This window comes from Rutidosis leptorrhynchoides, chromosome 9 (genome assembly GCF_046630445.1).
Source record: "Rutidosis leptorrhynchoides isolate AG116_Rl617_1_P2 chromosome 9, CSIRO_AGI_Rlap_v1, whole genome shotgun sequence".
NCBI classification, from domain to species: Eukaryota; Viridiplantae; Streptophyta; class Magnoliopsida; order Asterales; family Asteraceae; genus Rutidosis; species Rutidosis leptorrhynchoides.
The window spans coordinates 144,154,041-144,171,638 of record NC_092341.1 but is presented as its reverse complement, the minus strand read 5'-3'; the positions used below and the strand labels follow the sequence as shown (position 1 = coordinate 144,171,638).

The window sequence follows — 17,598 nt, the reverse complement described above, 5'->3', positions numbered from 1 at the left end:
CCTTAGTAAATCCGCATCTACACGAGACTACTATCTTCACTAACACAACAACATCGACGTTGGCCGAACTACACGAGCCTTGGTGAATCCGAACTACACGAGATCACTACCTCAATAAGATGACTGAACTACACGCGTCATCGTGAATCCGAACTACACGAGACTCACTTCCGATAAGATGACCGAACTACACGCGTCATCGTGAATCCGCATCCACACGTGATCCACTTCTCTAACTCAAAACCCACGGTCACGGGATTATAAAATCCACCACATCGGGGTTATCCACATCACAACAATATCAACCCTTCGCCATTGGGGTTATATACTCCACATCATAAACACGTGTGATAACGTACACACAAAACGTGTACCTCGCCAAAGGTGGTCAACCAAAACGCACAACCGTGCCAATTGGACCTAAACGCAAGTCCATCAAATCCACCTATATGTGAAGTGAGCTCTATAATCGAGAACCACTTCACCCGACCCGCACCCATCCTACACATACACATGTACATAGGATATTAACACTCACCTTGTCGCCTTGAAGAATGCTACCGAATAATCCGAAACTCGCCGATGGAATGTACCTATTCCATTATCACAATACAAACAACACAATTAGGGTGGACTTACAAACCAACCCAATTGACACTTAGTGCAATTTCGACCCAAATGCACTTCCAAGCACAAACCGCGCCCAAACTAACCAACATTCACTAACACGAGTGAAAATGGTCCTAACACACCGATTAAACCCGAACACAAGTGTTAAACACGTGTCTTACCCATTTTGACACCAAAACCCTAATTCGACCCATTTGAAAATTAGGTAACCAAACACACCCAAAAGTGTTCCAACACTTCCATAATCACTAAACCTAGTGATTAAAACTCAAGATCAAAGCCTAATCAAGGCCAAATCGTCAACCAACCCAAAACCCACCAAGTGACAAGAATAACTAGTCACCATGAACCCATTTCATCACCTAAAAGGATTTCACAACAAATCTAGCTCAAATCCTAACTTGAATATCAAATCTAACAAATGAAATTCGGAGTTTGAACTTACCAATACTACCACAATGTAGCTAGGAGCGAGATGAACAACTTTAGAACCCGAGCTTTAGCGAGAATCCGACTCCTTCTTCTCCAAATCAAGTTCACTCTCTCTCTAAAACTCTCCTCTCTCACTAGATATGGATGAGAGTGTTTGTGTTGGTGAAGATAAGGTTGAATGAGCTCAACCTTTGCCCATTTGTGGCTTAAAACTGGCCACCAAGTGAAAAGACCAACATACCCCTTATTAAAAACTAAAATATCACAGCTGGCCTGACAGACCAACTGGACGGCGTCCCAAATATTGGACGGCGTCTAGCTCTTCTTTACTGGACGGCATCTCGAATCCTGGACGGCGTCCTGATCAACTGAAATGGAAACAGGGTGTTACAACTCTCCCCCACGTAAACATGATCGCGTCCTCGCGATCTGCGCCACTTAATCGAACAGACCACACTCCACGGTCCTCGAACATAAGTCCCAATCCGACTTTCCTAAGCAACTCTTCCCAATGAATCACCTTTAACAACTAAAATCGTCACTCGCGATTTATCAAATCACAATCCGAGCACTAAAACCTTACACATTCCCTCACATCGGGAAAACTAAACAAATCTCTTACCGAGATATCAATCCCTTAGCGTACCCTTACCGAGTACAATGCTAAAAGCAACCAAGTCTCAACCTAAGGTCAACAACCCGAAACGATGAAGACCGAACCAAACGAATCCTTACGTATAACACCAATCACTAAACATCCCTTGTAGTGCGCAATACGACCCATACGCAACTACTGTAACATCATAATCAACGGTTAAAATCTATAGCCCCCAAAACGATCATGGCAACGCTAGATCCCAAGGTGTACAAAATCGACTATTGTCACACCCGTAACAACATGTGAGTGAAACACGGCTATCTCATCATTAAAGACACAACATGGTCCTCAAGACCCCACCATCGGTGTATAAAACAACCGATAGATCACACAACACGGTCCTTATGACCCCACCATCAGTGTATAAAATAACCGATAGATCACACAACACGAAGGCTGCACTACAACAAAAGTGCACTTATAGGACCTTTTTTCCTGGGACCTAGTAAAATAAGGTCGTAAAAGCTACTTAGATAGGACCAGACAATATTTAGGGTCTCATTATGATATACTCTTTTAGAGTAGGGTCCTAAAGAGCTCTTTTCTGGGACACATTATTTTTTTATGTCCTATTATCAAATATTTTCATAGGACACTTAGAAAGTGGATCCTAATAGAGGAGCTTATAAGACCTTTATTCGTTAGTGTCTCATTATGTGTTTATGTAATAGGACACTTGTTATGAACGTCATATGAAATATATGTTTAGAGGCCATTTATTTTCGAGAGTCTTATTATATTGTAGCATAATAGGACATTTTGTACATATGTCCTATAAATGCATGTTATTAGGATGAATTAGTTATTGGGGTCCTAATTATCATAATAGTTAATATGATATAATGGGACATTTAAATTGTGTATCAAATAAAGAGACTTTATAAGACATTTAAAAGTGTGTGTCTTATTATTTGGTTGAGTAATATGACACATGATATGATGGTCATATGAAAGTTACTCTTTATAAGACTGTTATTTGTGTGAGTCGTATTATAGTAGATATCATAGGTGTCATAGGACCCTTGATATGTTTCATAGGACACTTTGTTTGTGAGTCTTATTATACTGCAACGTGTTCGGTCACTTTTATAATAAGGTCACAAAAATAGGACGCTTGGGTATTTGAGGCCCTAATAATCATATGACTATATATGACTCTTAAATTTGTGGTTGCATAAAAATGTACTTAATAGGACATTATCTTGTTGGTGTCTCATAATGATCAACAACAAAATAATAAGGTCACAAAAATAGGATGCTTGGTTATTTGAGGTCCTAATTATCGTATGATTATATAGGACCCTTAAATTTGTGGTTGCATAAAAATATATTTAATAGGACATTATCTTGTTGGTATCTCGTAATGATCAACCAACAAGATAATAAGGTCATAAAAATAGAACACTTGGGTTTGAGGTCCCAATTATCATATGACTATATAGGACCCTTAAATTTGTGGTTGCATAAAAATGTACTTAATAGGACATTATCTTGTTGGTGTCTCATAATGATTAACCAACAAGATAATAAGGTCACAAAAATAGGACGCTTGGTTATTTGAGGTCCTAATTATCGTATGGCTATATAGGACATTATCTTGTTGGTGTCTCATAATGATTAACCAACAAGATAATAAGGTCACAAAAATAAGACGCTTGGTTATTTGAGGTCCTAATTATCGTATGTCTATATAGGACCCTTAAATTTATGATTGCATAAAAATGTAGTTAATAGGACATTATCTTGTTGGTGTCTCATAATGATCAACCAACAAGATAATAAGGTCACAAAAATAAGACAAGGTCCTAATTATCATATGACTATATAGGACTCTTAAATTATGGTTGTATAAAAATGTACTTACTAGAACATTATCTTGTTGTTGTCTCATTATGTAATTTTTAATAAAACGCAAGATAATAAGGTCATATTAAATGGCATAACATATCAGGACCTTTACTATTTAAGTGGTATTTTTCACTTTTGTTACAAAAATGGATTCGAGTATTATATGAGATAGGTACTTAGATTGGTATAATAGATCATCTTATATAGTTATTTATCAAATCACCAACTCAATAACTAATTAAAGTGAAAAAGGAATGGTCTTAGATTTAGAGAATATATATATATATATATATATATATATATATATATATATATATATATATATATATATATATATTATAAGACACTAAAATATATGATAACTTAAAATTGTATATATAAAAGCTCAAATGATGAATTACATCAAGAACAAACTGAATCTTGATTCTTAATTTTCAAAAAAGTTCATGCACCATACAAATTAAGGCCATATCGCAATCGAATTCACGCAAGGCTTCAATTCTTTACAACTCCACAATCGTCTCCTTTAAAAAAACTCTATAGACTATTCAACTTTAACGCCCATTTCGTATATTTACTAAGTAGTATTTGTAACCCTACACAAATCAAAATAACTCTTTAAAAATACACATGATGAATTATCTAACTTATGAAGTTGTGGTACACCAATTAATGAGCAGATTTTATTTTTACTAGTGATTTTTTTGCTAAAAAACTAAAACTTTATATAAATAAAGATATATTCATTTGAAAAACAATTTTGCCAAGTCAATTTCCATAGTTTTTTTCACAATATTTGCTGCTACAATCAATATGCCAAGTCTCGTATTTGTATATATCAACATTGTAACCTGTAGGTATATGAAGAGACAAGGTTAATAGAGTTTGACAGAAATCTAAAACATGGCAGAGATAGAAAACTAGGAGTGGAGTAATGAAATACCCCCATTGTGGAAGATGTATTTACGAGCTTCGAGAAGCGGCACTGTGATGGTCCTGTGTTGTCTATCAGTTTCCATATTCTTGATTTGTCTATTGACTCATTAGTTTTTGGCTTGACATCAACCAAACTTCAAGTGCAACCATTCTACAAGGACAACCAAGCAAAAGTGTTAGCATCATGATAACACAGATAATAGATAAGGAAAACATGATTACAAAGACAATCAAGCAAAAGAATACGGAGTATTAATTAGACAACTTGCAAAAAGAATGGGTCAAGAAGACTGTAACACGCATTTTTTGGACAATTTTTTTTACATAACAGTCAGTTCGCAACAGTTTTTGGGTCCCATACACTCTTATTTAACTTCTTAGACCATGACCATTGGAATGTGGACTCTCCCACCTTTCAGTGGACATTTTATTTGTCAAAAACAGAGTTAAGGTTTAAAAGTTATCGCCTTATGAAAACAGCCTCACAAAAACGAAATATTGCAGATGTGTACTGTACCTCTGTTGTTAACACAGGATCAGCAGCAACATCGTGTTTTCATAGTCGTTTTAAAGCAGTTTAGACTTGACAAACCCATAAATATACTATATTATTTTGAACCTCTTCGGGTCTACTTTCTATCCCAAATATTAGTTTTCCCCAAACCTTAACCATTTTCAAATTATGATCTTGCAAAGTAGGCCCGAGACTCATTTTTGACACTTTCACTAAAATAGTAAAAACTTTCCTCAACGGCTCAAATTCCAAACCATAACACCTGACCATGCCAAAATCATGTCATAAATCCCAAATGACATTTTATACGTGTTGCTAGTACATAAAAACTAAGGAAAAAATTCCGAGCATAAACGAAAAGTCGCATGGATAAAAGTTCACTTGACCCATCTTAATATCCAGACCAAATACTTGACACATCTCCTAATTCATCGGATTTGAACAAATTTGAATTGCGTATATTTCCACCATTCTGCATTTCAGTGGTTCACATTAGATTAAATTAGGAAGAAACAAATAAAAAATTATGAACCGACTAACTAAATCATAGGAACGGAACCACACATGCTATTCGACTACTTATTTTGCCTAACATAACAATATTCTAATTCTTCCACTACATGTTATTCGACTACTTATTGTGTTGCTACACCACACATAAATTCGGTACAAAGGAGTAAATTGTAATTCCTCTAGCTGAACAGATAACCTCACTGACCCGGCCATTTTATTAGTTCCAAGTTAGACACACTGATATTATAACGCCAACGGTTTTATGCAACATATTTTTAAGGCTTTAAGAAACTAATCACAAATATGGAAAATGTACAATATCCAGAAAATTTAACAATGAAACATTGACAAAAACATACTCCATATAAATTAAGCAACTTTCAGAAACAGTAGCAATCGTGTACGCAAAACCTAATTAAGTAAGCAGCATAACAATAAGGTACACAAAGTCAGTTCTCACATTCAATGAATACCAAAAAACTATAACAATCATAACCAAATATTCGACTCTTCTACTATTATGCTAATTTTTTTTTACTTCGTTTATTGATCCATTCCATTTAATTAAACATCAGAGATAACTTTATCTTCCTTTTTTATAACCCAAATTAGAAAGCTAATAACAGTTATAAATTGCATATGTAACTCAATTTATACCAACAAAATTGAAAAAATTAGTACCTGAAGATCCTTAAGAACGCCAACACGTTGCCTGACATTAACCGAAAGAGTATCCAAAATGTCAAGTGGTACGACCACTTTCGACAATATGTGACCATTCTGTTAGCATACAGAGTTGACCAGTGAGCAACTTGTTCTTTGATATCAAGAAGCAATCAAACGAATACAGAGTACTATTAATCTCACCCACAGCTCTACTGAATGACAATTTAAATTTGCTTTCAATAAGTTTATTACGCTAATTTAGGATCTGATCAAATCTTATACCCATAATAATTTTGTAAATTATTACTTTTTTACGAAGTATATAGAGTGTGCGTGTCAGCTTGATTGGTAGACAATTGACAGATATTTGACAAATAATCCAAATTAACCAAAAGTTGACAAGAAAAAGATAACTAGGTTTATATATAGGTATAGAAACATACATACAGATAAATAGATACGTACAAAATGAACTGGGAATAGAGCTTGTGGTAGCAGCAATTGTGATACCTCATTTTCTTCGACTGTTGCACAAATATATTGGTATCCAAACAACTGAAAAAGCACATATTGTTATTAATCACTTTCATGTGTAATTAACTGCAAGAAACTAATAATGATTGACCCAAAAAGGTATATCAATTAACAAAAATTTGACAAAATATCAGTTATTAACAATTTATCAATATACACAAAGAAAAAAAAACAAAAACATCAATTAATCGGCCCAAAACTACAATAAGAATAAGAATTATATCAAAAATCAACCTTGAGGACATTAACAAGACCAGCACGATCCTCGGCAGTAAGAGCTAGCAATCAAACATCATATAATTAATAAATAACGGATCTAAACATAAACACTAAAATTAAAAAAATTAAAAAAAAAATTACGATAAAATAGTAGTAGAAAATTACAATTACCAGCAGTTGCAGCAGGAAGATTAGAATTGAGATCGGCCATGTTGAATTCACCTTCGTGATTGCTGCTCATTGTAATCGATCGATTGATCGAGTAGAATTGAATTCGATAAGAATGAATTAAATAAAAACCCTAAAAAGTACACTAATTATGAACTGACGCAAGTAAGGTACCTTTATTTGTATTATTATTGTGTTGTTGATTTGCTGGAATGAACTGCAAAAGAAACGGTTTTCTAAATACTTATCCAACGTGTTTTCTAAATGGATTGGAAGATTAAAAGGGAAACGAATTTAGGAGGGAGTGTTGAAATTTTTGGAAGTATAAGGTGGGAAAAATGGCGCCATATGTTTGTAGCGTATGTTTGTGAATTTTTTTTTTTTTAGTTAGACCATTTACAACTTGAATGGAAAAAACTCGGATAGTATACCCGACTCGTATACTCGATTACTTGACCCGATTACCCGACTCATATATACCCGACAAAAGAATTAAATACCCTGAGATAACTCATTTATCTAATAATTCGTAAGTAAATGAGGACCCAAATATCCATGTGAAAACCTGTTTACCCGCTAGTTAATAACTATATAGGAACCCGACGGAATCGGGTCCAAGTTTGGCACGAGTTTTTCTAATCGGGTTCGGGTTGAAAAAATTGATTAGAAGATCACAACACATCCACTGGTACATTTTGAACAATTATGGCATAAATCATCCATAGTGATCTGGCGATGGGTAGTGGTGGTTCGTAGTGGTGGTGGTTCGTGGTACTGGTGTTGGGTGGTGGGTGGTGGTTCGTAGTGGTGAGTGGTGGTGGTGGTTCGTGGTACTGGTGGCGGGTGGTGGGTGGTGGTGGTAGTGGTGGTGATTGGTGGTGTATCATGGATTGGATTCTGTCATATTTCTTTGAAAGTAAGGGAGTGGAGTGGTTGGTGGTGGTTTAGTGGTTCGGTGTGGTCTTGTAGTGTAGTGGATTAAATCTGTTACTCAAGAGCTCCTCAATTGATCACGTGTTCTTTACTTGCTTTTACTTAAACCATGTTTGGTTTCTGGTTCGGAACCATATGGAGTTTCCCACTAGTTGTAACAGGTGGCGTGATTGTACGGCCCCGTTGAGTCGTTTTGCTGCCTGAAATATAGCTCGATTGATCATTGTAATGCTTCGATTTTAGGTTAGTGTTATTGCTTTTGGTGGGAACGTAATGCCAGAGTTTTCAAGAAGAGGAAGCGAACATGTAATCTGGTGTAATAACCCGTCCTAATCCATCCGAACGAAGTCCACATCGATTATAAACAAATTACAATAGTTGGTTACATCGCGAGGTACTAGACCTCTATATGATACATTTTTACAAGCATTGCATTCATTTTTATAAGACAAACTTTCATTACATCGAAAGTTGACAGGTATGCATACCATTTCATAATATCCAAACTATAAATGACCTAATCTGTCATTTACTTAATAATAATCTCAAATGAACTTCAACGACTCGAATGCAACGTCTTTTGAAATATGTCATGAATGACTCCAAGTAATATCCTTAAAATGAGCTAATGCACTGCGGAAGATTTCTTTCAAACATGAGAATAAACATGCTTTAAAGTGTCAACCAAAAGGTTGGTGAGTTCATTAGTTTATCATAAACGATCATTTTCATCATTTTAATAGACCACAAGATTTTCATTTCTCATAAATACACATCTCATATCAGGCATTTCGCAAACTGCATAGATATAAAAATCATTCATATGGATTGAACACCTAGTAACCGATGTTAACTTAATGCATAGAATATCCCCAAAACATAACCTCTCGTCTGTATAATAATCTCGAAGTACTAAAGCATTCGTACCCCGAATGGGACTTGTCAAGGTCCATAGATCTATCTTTAGGATTCGCGTCAATCAGGGGCCATTTCCCTAAATTCGTAGGTTACCAGACTTGAAGGGCGATATTCGGTTTAATAATCCAACCATAGAATGTAATTTTAAGTACTTGTGTCTATTTTTTAAAGCAGTTGTAAAAGCAGCGCATGTATTCTCAGTCCCAAATATATATATTGCAAAAGCATTTAAAAAGGGAGCAAATGAAATTCACCATACTGTATTTTGTAGTAAAAATACATATAACATCATTGAACAAGTGTAAGGTTGGCCTTGAATTCACGAACTTAAATTAATTATATATATTTATATGTTGGTCAATATTTGTCTAACAAATTAAGTCAAGTCATAGTGTACCACAATCCTAATGCTCGAGACTAATATGCAAAAGTCAACAAAAGTCAATTTGACTCAGAATGATTTCCAAAATGATTTCTAAAATGATTATTATATAGATTAAATATCGTCGTTTTATATTTTAAATATTTTTAAAAGATTTATTAGAGTAACTAATATAATTCATTTATTAATAAATAAAACTATATATATAAAAATATACTTTTATATATCTTAGATAATAAAATTTATAAAGTTCATTGAATATCATAAAAATGTTATGATAGGTTTTATTAAGGTAATTATATTATTTTGATTACATTTTTATCTGATAAAATAACATTGATAATAATAATAAGTAAATGTTGTATTATTTTGTAATAATAATAATAATAATTATTATTCTATTAATAAAAATATCAATATTTATATTTACTAAAAATGATATTAATATAAAATGATAATTCTAGTTATGATAACTTTAATATTTACGATACTTTAAAATAACAATTTGATTTAAAATGATAATAATAATGATATTTTATAGTAACAATGACATTTCTATTAAAATGATAATTTTTGTTAAAATGATAGTTTTAATACTAACGATACTTTTAATAACAATAATAATGATAAAAATAACAAGAACGATAATTTTATCTAAATCAATATCTTACAATATTTTAATTTCATCATGATACTCATACTCATTATTTTCTAATCAATTTGTTAATAGTTTTTAAATCGTCTTTTATATCGCTTTCATTTTAATGATAATAATAGTAATCATACTAATTAAGTGTTACTAATATTAGTTTTAATTATAATAATAATAATAATACTAATAATAATAAATGTTATAATAATGATAATACTAATAACTATTTTAATGATAATAATAATAATAATACTAACTATAACTTTAATGATAATAACGATAGTAATAAAAATAACAATGTTTAATGTTAATACTTTTTATTGATAATAATAATAATAATAATAATAATAATAATAATAATAATAATAATAATAATAATAATAATAATGATGATGATGATGATGATGATGATGATGATAATAATAATAATAATAAAAATAATAATAATAATAATAATAATAATAATAATAATAATAATAATAATAATAATAATAATAATAATAATAATAATTAGGTAAAAACTAGAACGACGATAATAACGACGATAATAATAATCATTTTTAATAATAATACAAAAATTCAATTGACAATAACTTCTAATCCGTTCATCGAATCCATTCGATATCTAAATGAAAAGTTTATAGTTTTTCGCTAGCTTTCCAAGGACATGCATATCTTATACCTTATCTCAACCGTAGGTGTAACTAATTCAAGATTCAACATAACCTATCTAAGGGCAATATCAAAAGTACAGGCATGCATAATCCTATTTTCTCGAGCACTAGTTAGGGATACACTATTAATAAATAAAAGTTAAGTTATGAGTGCTCACGTATCAATATTGAGATTTAATATTGTAGGACAATACTTAGACGCAACGGAGATGACAAACACTTAAATTGACCTCACGAACATACCCATGAACCATACCCATCACCTCCATAGCTATAACTCATAATTTTCTTAACTCTATCCCGCTCATAAAAACCCGTTTTGAAAACACTTGGGCAGAACCTCGTCATAGTATTTTATGTAAATGCTAATAATAACTACTATTACTAATAATAATGATAAGGTTAATAATAATATTAACCTTAGTAATAATAATAATTATAATTTTAATTTATATATATGTGAAGGGAGGATACGAGAGACAGATGAAAAAAATAATGAATCCACAAACTGAAAACACGTCGAGCTTTAAACAAATTTTGGACATCCATACCCCATGCGATCGCATGGGGTTTGTGGTGGTATATCATGCGATCGCATGATTGCTTCTCACAGCTGGAAACCACTTCAATTCCTTGCCGACGCTATTAAATCACACCTTCTTAATTCATACGTAAAACATAATTTTTATATATTATTTAATATATAATATATTTAATCTTTAGGATTAATTAAATATTATATTATATTTACGCTCATGGTAAAAATATAATTTTTACAAAAATGACACGGACGAGGTCTCACAACTCATGTACCATTTTCGGTTTTTCGAGCGCACTTTCGTACGTTTAGAAAACTAGCCTTTTACGTTTCGTGACTCGTACCTTTGTCAAATATAGACTTAAATCAATTTAAAACAATCTCACTCAAAGTATCACTTATTCATTCAAGTGTTTTGGTCATTTACTTTCTTAAATCGAAGTCTCGTTATTTATCAAAGTATATTTGATAATATTAGTTTAAATCAAAACGTTTTATGACCAAATAAAAATATCTAAATATATAAATAATATATAGGTTTTTAATATTTATTTAATAATACTATATTTAGATTTTCAAAACTAATTATATTTCAGAGTTTAAATCGTTTAAGTAACATATATTATTATATCGTCTAACGTTTATGATCTAGAACCTTATTTTAATATAATTCTTATATGTGTCAATGTTTATTTTTATTTCCTTAACTTTCTAAATAATATACCTTAATATCAATTGAATCAAATAATTAAGTGCTACTATCGTTTACATAACTAATTCGAAATCATATATATATATATATATATATATATATATATATATATATATATATATATATATATATATATATATATATATATATATATATATATATATATATATATATATATATATATATATATATATATATATTTTAAACACGTTTTAAGTACACGTTGCAAGGTTATGTATCTATTTATATTTAATTAAATCACAGACCGTTATCATTTGAAATTCGTCAAAAGGGTTCTAGAAAGATTCTAAATTTTAAGATAACATAAAAACCTTTATTCTTATTAAAATGGCTCGTTAATAATTCGTCAAAAGTGGTTTCAGATATTTATAAAGTTATATTCCGTTTTAAAGAAGACGTGACATTTAAATTATATTACATAATTTCTAAAATTCCTAATAATAAAAGATAACAATATTAAACTTAATAATTACACCTTGACATGTCGTATAATGTACTAACCTTTCGAAATATATCATAGTACATTTGAGATTAAATCAAATAACTATTATAGGGTTTATCCTTTTAAAACTAATTATATTCAGATCACATAATTTATTACTTGAACTTATTTTTATCTTAAATTCTTATATGTTTGTGTTAACTTGTTTAACAACAATCAAGTGTTACTATATCTATTAGTTGTATTCGAAACAGCTCGAATATAAATTCAATATACTTTGTCTATATATACACATTTCACAATAGCATGTTTTATTACGTAGATGTTTATCCAACACGAAACAATATAATGTTACATGAGTAATACTTTGTTAACGTTTTCAAGTCTTGTAATAATTTCATAACTTATGTTCATAGCAACCATCCGTTAACTGTTTTGCTAATATCACTCAATTTATTATTCACACATATTTATATAATCATACATGTCTATTTACACATAAATATTTGTGAATCGTCAGGCACGGTCAAAGGGTATTTGATTACATGTATATAGTTTTCAAAACTTTCGAGACTCAACATTACAGATTTTGCTTATCGTGTCGGAAACATATAAATATTAAAGTTTAAATTTGATCGAAAATTTACGGGTCATCACATCTGGTATATGAGTCTATCTACCATACAGTTCCGTTGAATTTCAGAGCATTAGATGGAAGAGTTCGCTTCACGTCCTTCGTTTTCTTTAATCCTGTTTTAGGAAGCCTTTTTTTTCTTTTTTTTTTCTTTGTAGGTGTGAGGCGTTTCCGTTCCGTTCTTATATCATGGTCTCTTCAAGGGTATTTTCATTATTGATGAAAATAATGTATACCCTAAACATGCTAGACGAGGTTGTGGCACTATTCATATTCGCACCGTACCACTAACACGTTGGGCGAGTGTCACCAACATGAGAAGACACGCCGTAAAAATCACCACCACATAGAGTTTATTCATGTCAATAAATATAGTAGTAGTAATTATTGTAATTTGTTAAAAACCAAATTTTAGGTTCGAATGAGTTATTAAAAATAAAAATAAAAATTATAAGTATAATGTTATAATTATGAATCTATTATCTTTATATCTGTAAAACTAGCAAACACCCGCGTTGAATATGAGTCATTGATTTTAATATCATATTTTTTGTTAATAATCATTTACCTGATTTATTTTTGTGACATATAGATGACAAATGATGATGAATTATTTGACATTCAATGTTGAACTATATATAAACCGAAATACATTTTTAACCACTAAGCATCTCAATAACTTTTAATGTCTCTATTAACTTATATCAAAATACTTATTAAAAATATATTCTTTTATTTATTCTCAAACGACTTATCAAATTACTTATTAAAACTTTTAATATCTCTATCAACTTTTAAGCATCTCAATAACTTTTTTCAGTCTTTATTTTCAACTTTGACTATTAATATTTTCATTAGTGTTACATAATATTTGATGAAAGTTATATTGATGAATTGGAGTTTTAAATGTGTTTTCATTGGTATAACTTTTGTCATCTATTATGTAACAAATAGAAAGATAATTAAAGTTATAGTTGTAAAAGAAAGACCTTTAATGTTAATAATTGACGCTTCAGATGAGACAGATGTAGTAATAAAAAAGATAATGGATAAAGTAAATTATGATCAAAACACGTTAAACTAATATTTCTTCTGTCTCATATTGAAAGTCCAAAATTTCAGTTTGGATTGTCTCGAATTAATACTTAACTTCCATAAATGGATAAGAATAAAGTAAAGTTCTTGTATACCTTTAACCTTTACGTATATGAGGGTAAAACTATAAAATAAAGAGTACAATGTAATAATCCAATTTTTTAAATTGCGTATTTTTATTTGTAAACTTTTAATATGTGAAGGCGGGAGTATGTATTTAACATTTATAATTATCGCTAACTCGCTTATTTGACCTAAGGCCTGTTTGTTTAGAACTTAATAAACTTAACGAGACTTAATGATATAAAATTGGTTAAGTCGTATAGTGTTTGTTTTTTACTTAATGATAATAGAATGTCTTTATAATTTAAGTCATGAAAATGTGAATTTTCATATTCGTCCATACTCTTCCAAAACTGCTAATGTAACTGCCTAAAACTGCCATATGTATAAGGTTAACTTTGTAATTTTAATTATTTAGTCAGTATTCAGCACATAAAAATAAACAATATCTAGTTATTCATCACTTATTTTTCATATACATCATAAGTTCATTGAAACAATAGGACTTAATAAAAATAAAAAATACGGAGCCTAACTTTGATTAAAATAATTACTACGTACTACTTAATTTTATTTAATATTAAAATTTATATTTATATTTTCCAAATTAAGATTTGGCGGACTAAATGGCTCCTTTTTAAAAAATTTTATTAGTATCACTCGTTTCATTTTCCCTTTTGTAAAAAACCCTAACTCAAACTCCCCCAAACTGAATCTTAAACGTACACACATAACCTACTTTCTCTTATGATCGGCGTAATTAGGGTTTCTTCTCAAACATCTGTTATCATTCAATTGATTCATATTTTGTATGTATTTTTGCATCGATTCGTGTTTATCTCTCCATCTGCCTTATTTTGGTGCCATCAAAGGGGGTTTTGTATTTGGAGGTTTTTAGAGTAAAGGTGTCCTGTAATTAATGGGTTTTGTGAAGTTGAAAATGGGTTTGATTAAGTTTTTGATAAACATGACTTTAGTGATCTGCAAGGGATGCGGTTTATGTTCTCTGTAAGTCTTTCATAATTTCCATTTTATATTAAATTTGATCGATGATAATATGGTTGATTATATATTGTATCTTTTGTCTTAATTTTTTTTTTTTTTTTTTTTTATTTTTTTATGAAAGATGCATATAGTACTTTGAAATTGATTTGGTTTGGATACATATACATTTAGTTATGTTATACAGTAATTTCCTAATAGTTTGGTGTCTGCGATTGAAATATAGATATGGTTATCCTTGATGCATCAGATAAGGACAAATATTAGGGATGCCAATGGATACCCGATCCAGTAGATATCCATCCGATCCACCCGATTATTCGTGGATATGGACGATCTAAATGGATATGGATATGGATGTGGATGAAAAAATTTCATCCATGGATGAACCCGCTTTCACCCGAAATAACTAAATATATAAATTTATCACTCAAATTAGTATCATTTATGTAGTGATATTTCATTAATTATATTCATATTCATCTTTCTTTATATTTTCTCTAAAAATATAACTTTCTTCTTATATTTTGTTTTGTTTAAATAATCAAATGTATTTATCGTACTTTGGTGGTTCAAATGTGATTTCATGTAACTAAAAGTAAGCAACTTACATGTCGATATCTTTACATGTTTAATAGGTTATCTATTGAATATTTGTTATATAGATTAGTAAAATGTGACTTTTGGTCGCATAAACTATTAAAAATATTACTTTTGATCATATATAGTGAACCACCGCTTATAATTGTTACAAATAAAATAAATTTAAACGGATATGGATAATTATCCATTAACCCGCTTCACCCGACGGATATGGATATGGATGAATGAAAAGTAAAAAAATTAAATGGATATGGATATGGATATGGATACGGCCTCACCCGATCCATATCCGATCCATTGCCATCTCTAGATAAGGTTGCTATATGATCATAACCAAAATTATTTTTTCCATCAAAAACATGAATGCCCTTCGAGTTATGTTGGTGTTGGAGCTTTCTATGTACAATTTGCCGAAAACTGATTTTCCGGATGCTTGGGAAGAACATTTGTTGTCTACTTGTTCGGAATTTAATTATGAAATGAACAACGTTTTTTTTTTAAGTTGACTGTTTCATGAGATAATAATAAGAAGTACAAGCCGAATTCTAGGTTGGAGATGAAGTTTTTCTACACATCATTGTTAACCCTAATGAGAAGGTAGCAAAAGGATGGTTGAGGATCTTAAATCCAACTGAGATAGTTGGCGGTATAGAGATTGGCAAGTAAGAATGGTTCAGTTGTTGAAGATACCACAACACCACAGGGCCTCACTGTAGTCAATGTAGCTCCACTTCTTAAGGTATTGTGCTATTTAACACCTTAATGTGTTTGATATTTACCTTTAACATTCATAACTACTTCTTGCATACTTATTTCTAGGTTGGAGATGAAGTTTTTTTACACAATATACTTAACCCTAGCGAGAAGGTAGGAAGAAGATGGTTGAGGACCTTGGATCCAACTGAGGTAACTGGCGGTGTAGAGATTGGAGATGATTGGTGTGCGGTACACCTTTAACATGTCCTTAAAAAAGGTGTTGATGTCGTTAGCCCATTTGATCTGATTAAGAAAGTTAAAGACGCTACAGGCGTAACTATTGCGTGGCCTTCTACGTTCATATCGGTATATCTATCATAAATTTGTGATAATATTAATTTTTATTTATAACATGTACTTTTATGCTTATAAATATATGAATTTTTTATTTGCAGGTGGTACCCTTGAATTAATAAATATACGTGTTGATCGAAGACGTTCTTCGTTACTTTTCATTGTTTTTATTTTCGTTGTCGAATGTTATTTTAGTATTGATATGTTGGATTATCTATGAATTTTTAATGTTTGGTGTTTTTCAATTTATGAGTACAATTTATTAAAATATGATTATGTTTTATTTTATAATTATTTTTAATAGAAATTATTAATTGGATGTCGAAAATTTGATTTAAATTGAATCCAGGACCGAATATATGGATCCAATAATCTGATTTGGGCCCAAATAATCAAACTGATCCGAATACCTGAATCGTAAAAGAACTCGAACTGGACCCGAATATTCGAACCGGATCTGAATATAGAAACCTATTCGGAATTACTATAACTTGAAAGGACTCATTTTGTGGTTTTAATACTATTACTTGATAGGACTCCATATTGTCTAAATATACAATTGTATTAGGACTTTTTTTAATGGTACCAACCTTGAAAACATTATATTAGGACTCTGTATTTGGTACTAAACTAACATCTTATTATATATTAGAACACATTTTGTGATTTTAAGGTTTAAGAAATATATATTAGGACTTTTTTTAGTGGTACTAACCTTAAAAATCATTATATTAGGACCCTATTATGTGGTAATAAAGTAA

The 17,598-nt window shown here is 30.7% G+C and overlaps 1 long non-coding RNA gene across 2 annotated transcripts; it reads left to right on the top strand.

Annotated features, from left to right (window-relative positions):
• Positions 1–14,869: 14,869 nt before the first annotated feature.
• LOC139867616 (uncharacterized) lies at positions 14,870–17,082 on the top strand. 2 transcript variants are annotated; one of them, XR_011765892.1, is made up of 4 exons: positions 14,870–15,190; positions 16,337–16,526; positions 16,607–16,849; positions 16,939–17,082. It is a non-coding gene; the product is annotated as an uncharacterized lncRNA (long non-coding RNA). The 2 variants fall into 2 exon arrangements; XR_011765891.1 differs by having other exon boundaries at positions 16,337–16,849.
• The last annotated feature ends 516 nt before the right edge of the window (positions 17,083–17,598 follow it).